The sequence below is a fragment of the Cetorhinus maximus genome, chromosome 9 (genome assembly GCF_964194155.1).
Source record: "Cetorhinus maximus chromosome 9, sCetMax3.hap1.1, whole genome shotgun sequence".
NCBI lineage: Eukaryota > Metazoa > Chordata > Chondrichthyes > Lamniformes > Cetorhinidae > Cetorhinus > Cetorhinus maximus.
Genome location: NC_135887.1, coordinates 113,475,361 through 113,481,859, shown reverse-complemented (window position 1 = coordinate 113,481,859; position 6,499 = coordinate 113,475,361). Strand labels below are relative to the sequence as shown.

The 6,499-nt window shown below is 41.8% G+C and overlaps 1 protein-coding gene across 1 annotated transcript in view; it reads left to right on the top strand.

Annotated features, from left to right (window-relative positions):
* The first annotated feature begins 46 nt into the window (after positions 1-46).
* The window catches only part of ppfibp2b (PPFIA binding protein 2b), a 254,599-nt gene continuing 248,146 nt past the window's right edge, over positions 47-6,499 (top strand). The window contains exon 1 of the mRNA XM_078549397.1: positions 47-77. The gene's annotated coding sequence lies outside the window, so the exon portion shown is untranslated. The remainder of the gene's footprint in view (positions 78-6,499) is intronic.

Here is a 6,499-nt window from a genome sequence, read left to right as displayed (position 1 = left end):
CTGACAGAGCGTGGAATGAGAGTTTGGGAAGTGCGTGTACCGCTGCAGACTGGATTCCTCGCTCTTCTGGATTGGAGGCAAGTTTGTACAGCGGATTTGAACCGTCTCAGGTTCCAGCGAGTGACGGGGACAGCTGAGAACCATTCACTCGCGCCACAAAGTCACTTTTAAATTCATGGGGGAAAGTGACCAGAAAGTTGCTATTCCCCCTTCTCTGACTGTTAGTTTCCCATTTTGGTTTAAATTGTGACTTGTACCAAAAGTCTTTTTTTTCTATTTCAGCTACCCTGCTGCTTGAATTTAACGTTTCATTTTGCAAATGTATTTTTTGTCAATTTAGGAATTCAGTTACGTTTCGACAATTGATTTTCATTTGTGCATTTGAATTGATTTTTGCAACTTTTGTTTGTAAACCTAATTTTTTTGCGAATGGATTGATTTTGTCTAAGAGACTTTACAAATTAACTTTTTATAAATGAATGCATTTGTGAATCGTTGACTTGAATTTTGCTTTTAATTATTAATTAGTAGCAGGGCCCTTTTTAGTGGTTTAGATACTTGGTTAGCGCCGAGTTGAATTTACTCTCAATTTTAAGCCTCCTTTAGCCAGTAAGTTGGCTCTTTCCATTTTCCACACATTTACTGCTGCTAAACATTATAGTCTGCTAACTGCCCTACCCTTTCCAGGAGAACCCTTGAATCTAGAGATAACTTGTTGGAAAGCTTCCTGTGGTTTTTGTACTGATTATGCAGTTCAATATTTCTCCCTTTTTTACTCCTCTGGTGGAAACAGCTTTTAAGTACCATTGCTTAAAGGCACAAGCCTCTTGTTAAAATATCTACTGGGGAAATAGAATAATTTTATAAAGGGGGAACTCAGCCTATTTCTTTGCAGTGTTAGTACTGTTTGAATGTGATTACTTGTTGGCCTGATGCTAGATCTGAAAACCACTAATAATCAGTCAGCACACTCTGCTTTTCACCATGCCTCCCTTAGATTGTAGTTGAATGCAAGGGGCCAGTGGGGAGGGCATTCCCTTTCCCACAAATCCTTCTCCCCCCAAAAAAGCCTCTCAGCGACCTCCTCATTGGCCGAAAGGTGAATGCACCAGAACTGGTCTGCATCAGTTCAACAGCGCCAAAGCAGCTCATCCCAAACCTCTGACCGGTTTTACACAGCTACATGGTTTACTCCTTCCTCCATTCCGCCTCAACGTAAAACAAATGACTGATTCGGCGACCAGCCTGTTTTGTGTGGCTGGCAGAGTCTGATTTTGCCCCATATGGCCATAGAAATTTGTCTTGGAAAATAGCCTAAACTGGACGATAGCGAATCGACCAGTCTGATTTCAATATTGTTTTTTGCTAAAAATCGGACGGAGTGAAATGAAGGGTGCCAGATTTCACTGCCTGTTGCTTTACACTATGCCCCCCCGATGAATTTCTAACTCTTATGTTCAAATGTCTTTCAAGGCGAAAAGATTTTTTTATGGATGGACTGGGTTTATGTAGGTGAAACTATCTTAATCTTCTAGGAGGTGTTTAATCATTAAACTGGCAATAGGAAACTCTGCGCTAAAGTGTTCCATTTCCATAGTTCATGTTTTAATAATTTAAGAAGCATAAATAATGAATTACTTTTACTCTGTGCCACAGTGCTTCGGTGCAGTTTTTGTAGCTGTATCATTTCAGAAATAGATGGAAAACTGCTTTTCCCACCCCTCTGTTTCCTTGCCGAACATTTTTAAATGTAGTACCTGGCGGTTTTTGTGAATGAGACAGAAGGAGATTAAGTTTAGGCTGTTTTTTTTTATTCCATCGTGTAGAGCTCCTCCAGTGGTTAAGTGAGTAACTGCACCATTTGGTGTGGGGTGAGCCATGTACCCCAGGAAGGATATGATCTGTGTGACTTTTTACTTGTTCATTGGATATGAGCATCACTGGCATTTATTGGCCTTGAGAAGGTGGTGGTGAACTGCCTTCCTGAACCGCTGCAGTCCATGTGGTGTAGGTACACCCACAGTGCTGTTAGAAAAGAAATTCCAGGATTATGACTCAGTAACAGTGAAGGAATGGTGATATATTTTCAAGTCAGGAAGGTGTGTGGCTTGGAGGGGAACTTGCAGGTGGTGGTGTTCCCGAGTGCCTCCCGCATTTGTCCTCCTCAGTGGCAGACGTTGTGGATTTGGGAGGTGCTGTCGAAGAAGCCTTGGCGGGTTGCTGTAGATGTACACACTGCAGCCATGGTCCACTGGTAGTGGAGGGAGTGAATGTTTAAGGTGGTGAATGGGGTGCCAATCGAGCTTGTATTGAGGTCCCGATTGAATTATTCGAGTCACCCAGAAGGCAATGTTTATGTGCGCTCCACAAAAAGAAAGCGCACAATGTATGTGGCCATTTCTGGAGCATGGGGGAAGGTTGGTATCATTGACACCATTATCAAATGCTTGCCTCATCATGGAAACATGGATGTAAGGTGGCTGGAGGTGTGGTGGGGTTCATGCAGTTAAACATCCTGGGTTATGGTCCAACCAGAGTTGACAACACTTGGTGTAGTATCTGCTATTGCTTAGTGGTATAAATTTCACCTTGACTCAGAAGGTTGTGCATTCGGTTCCATTTCAGAGCTTGTAATCGAGGCTGACATCGGTGCAATACTGAGGGAATGCTGCACTGTCTTTCAGATAAGAAGTTACACTGAGGCTCTGATGTAAAAGAGTAAGAGGATTATTCTTAGTGTCTTGGCAAACATTTATCTCTCAGTCAACATCACAAACACAGATGATTTGGTCATTATCACATTGCTGTTTGTGGAACCTTATTGTGCACAAATTGACTGTTGTGTTTCCTTCATTACACCAGTGTCGACACTTCAAATATCTTAATTAACTACAGAACACTTTGGAGTGTCCTAAGGTCAGGATATAGTAATGTAAGATGGTGGATGGCTGTTTTTCAGACTGGAAGGTGGTTTGCAGTGGTGTTCCCCAAGGGCCAGTTTTGGGTCCGTTACTCTTTCCAATTTTTGTAAATGGCCTAGATCTGGATGTAGGGAGCAGCATTATAAAGTTTGCAGATGTTACAAAACTTAGCTAGTAGTGGATAGTGATGAGAATAGTTATAGGCTTCAGCATGACATAGCCAAGATGGTGAAAAGAGCAGAAACATAGCCTTCAGTGAAGAACTGTAAAGTTTGGAAGGACTAATGTTGAAGGACAATGTACTATAGATGGCGGGATGTTGAAATGTGTAGATGAGCATATATGAATATATAGGTAAATGTATATGCAGGTGAGTATATGGTATCCATATACACAAATCCTTGAAAGTGGCCAGGCAAGTTGATAAGTGGTTAAAGAGACCCTATGGTTTATAGTTGGCAGCTGTCCAGTGAAGGTGCCATATTATTTGTAGGCATTTTTTTTCTTTTTTTCTACTACTCTCTGGCATCTCATTCTACTCTCCCAAGTGCCTGGGGGCATGCACAACATGACCTGTGAGCTATAAACACGTTATCTCATGAGAATCCCAAAGCCAAACCGAGAAGGTGGCCCCAAAATAGGAATTCTAATCTCCTATTGGGCGAAAGTTTTTTTAAGCCTCTGGGTAGCGAAGGGTTAACGCTGTCTTGATTGGTTGTAACTTTTAGCAGCTGTGATCGAAAGGAAACTCAATTGTATTTTGGCAAGCCATTGGTAATGAGAGTTTGGGAACTAATTATTTCCAAAATAAAGCCTATTATAGCTCAAGTTAATTACTGTGCCATTAATGTGCTGCCTCTGTTTGTTAAACTGTTATTTAGACCCACTTGTGCCTCAGCAGTCAGTGATTATTCAACACAGATCAAATTCTGCACGTGTTTTTGTGCCACCCATAATTATCAATTCGTACAGTTCTTATTTTGTCAAAATATATAAATGATGTGAGTCACACAACTAGGGTTGCCAACTCTGGCTGGATGTATTCCTGGAGGTTTTATCACATTACTTCCTGCCTCCAATTGCTATTTTGCCCATCTCCAATATTTTTCTAACGAATAATCAGAAGTGTTTTAAGAAAATGGAACAAAAGGTAATTTTTTAAATATGCTGTTGATTTTTTTTCCCCCAGGTTTGCTTATAACAACATCCAGGATTTTAAATTTCTGGACAGTTGGAAACTCAACAACCAACTCAGTCCCTTAATATATAGTTGAGTGAGGATGTCAGTCTTCTCTAGGTTTCCTCCACTCAATTCTTCACTCCCAAACCCTACCCTTTAATATTTATTTCATACCAATTCACAACTTTCGTTTCAGTCAGGGTTTGGGGATATACCTTGATGTATTTTAGAGGCTTTTGAAAGTGCCACCAGTTCTTTAGTGACTGAACAAGCCAAATCCAGGCTTTACTGACATGGGATTTGGGGATTGGGTTACTGAACTTTGGGGATCACAGGACAGAATTCCTTTCACTAATAATTCCATTCCCTAACTTTCAGAAGTGAATTCGATAGGTACTTGAAAGGGAATATTTTGCAAGGCTGTGGGGAAAGGGCAGGGACTAATTAGATAGCTCCTTCAAAGAGCTGGCACAGGTATATTGAGCCAAATGGTCCCCTTGTGTAATGTATTATTCTATGGCTTGTCACAGAGCCATCAACCTCTGTGGGGTGAGTATGGCATCACTACACTTCTTTAGAGGGGAACTTGAAAAGTTCCTAGGAGGACATTGGCAATTCCAGGGTTACTTTAGACTATGATACTTCTCTCCCAGGGCCTCAGGGAGTTTGCGAACAATTGTCCAGAGATTTTACTGATTTGGTCACTTTTCATTGTCTACTTCAAGCAATGGCATGACTGAGAGATGGGACAGCAGTGTGCAAGATTATACTTACTGAATAGGAAAAGCTTCATGATTTTTATCCACCGAATCTTTTTATATGGGCAGACTGAGGATTGACCTGCCTGGTACGTGGTTCAGAGAATTCTCGTAATCCAGAGATAATTCACTCATTGGAGACTTCACTTCTTCCCCTTTCTGTTCTTTGCTGTGATCCGTGCACAATTCAGACAACATACAGTTAGGTAGTTAATTTCCAGAAGTGAAAGACACACTTGCGTCTCCAGCCAGTCACACATAACGATGGTGCTTTGTCCATTGCAATATATAGACACCCCTGCCCCCTGTCTCCCACCCACCCACCACGTGATCACCCGGGAGGGGCAAGAAACCAGATGTAAAGACTGGGACCAATGTTGGGAAATAAAAATCCGGGAAATTCCTCTCCAACCCCCTTTGACAATCAGAATGAGTCCAGGAGATCACCCTGGCCCTGATACAGCAATGCAATTGCTTTTTCCACTTCTAATTTGCTGATGCCATCTGAACGCAGGACTTGAGCCTGGTGTCCAACGATCTCGAGTTCAGCTTGAACCAGCAACTACAGTGACAGCATTCAGCAATGACTTGAAACTTTATCGGGGGTTGTTCAGAGTTCCTACCTCTGTGTCAGTGCAACTTGAACGATACCTTTACACCAATCTTTCTTTCCTTACGGTGCTAACACCTTATAACTTACTGGGAGCTGATACCATTCCTTTAGGCCATAGTATGGTTTAGAACGCAGGTACTGTTATGACCAGGTGAGGAGGAGTGAACTGGCTCCCCTCTATTCAACCTCCTCATTTGGTCACAACAAATGTTTAGGATTCATTTCAACGAGGATATGCCTTTTCCAAATCAGAATGTATTTAACTACTTGAGCTGTGAGCAATAAGGAGCCAATCGAACAAAGTTTTCTTGAGTCAAAGGAAGAGCAAATTTATCAACCACTAGACCTGAGAAAAATAATTAAACCACTATGTCTAGTAATCGCGCCCCACCGCCACACCCAAACCCCACACACACATCAGAAATAAGGGGAGTTAGAATCCAATTTTAAAAAAGGTAAAAGAATATATAGTTAAGTGTCCTTGAGGTGTGGATTTTAAAACGCTGTGGATGATCTGGGTTAGCTGGTTTCTTGGATGCGTTTGGAAAAAGATCACGCGATTATATTATGAGACCTTGGTTCACTGGTGGGCTTCTGGTAGAGTTGGCTTTTCGAGCCGGACAACACTCTTGTTCCAAAAGAGAGACAGCAGCCTTCAGCCTGCTTCCTCTGCTCAAGACTTTCTAGACACTGCCTGTGTCACTTGCAATCTCCCTCAGGTGGCTGGGCAGCCTTGCCGTGAAATTCTTCACCCAGGTTTTGGGTGTGTCTGCCTGTGGCAGCCATTGTTTCAATATCCAGTACTTTTAATGTTTAATATCTCTTCCTGAGACAGTGACGAGTTTCGATGGGTATCTGAATTATAGGATCCCTCTCTCTTCACACTCCCCTGAGGGTGAGTTGTTTGTTTCTCACCTTCACCTTGGAATGTGGCCGTGTATTTTGAAGCAGTTTGCTTTGTATCAGTTCTAATTATAAAATTTCCAGTCAGTTGAAAGTTGAAAAATCATATTTTCAAAAATAAAGG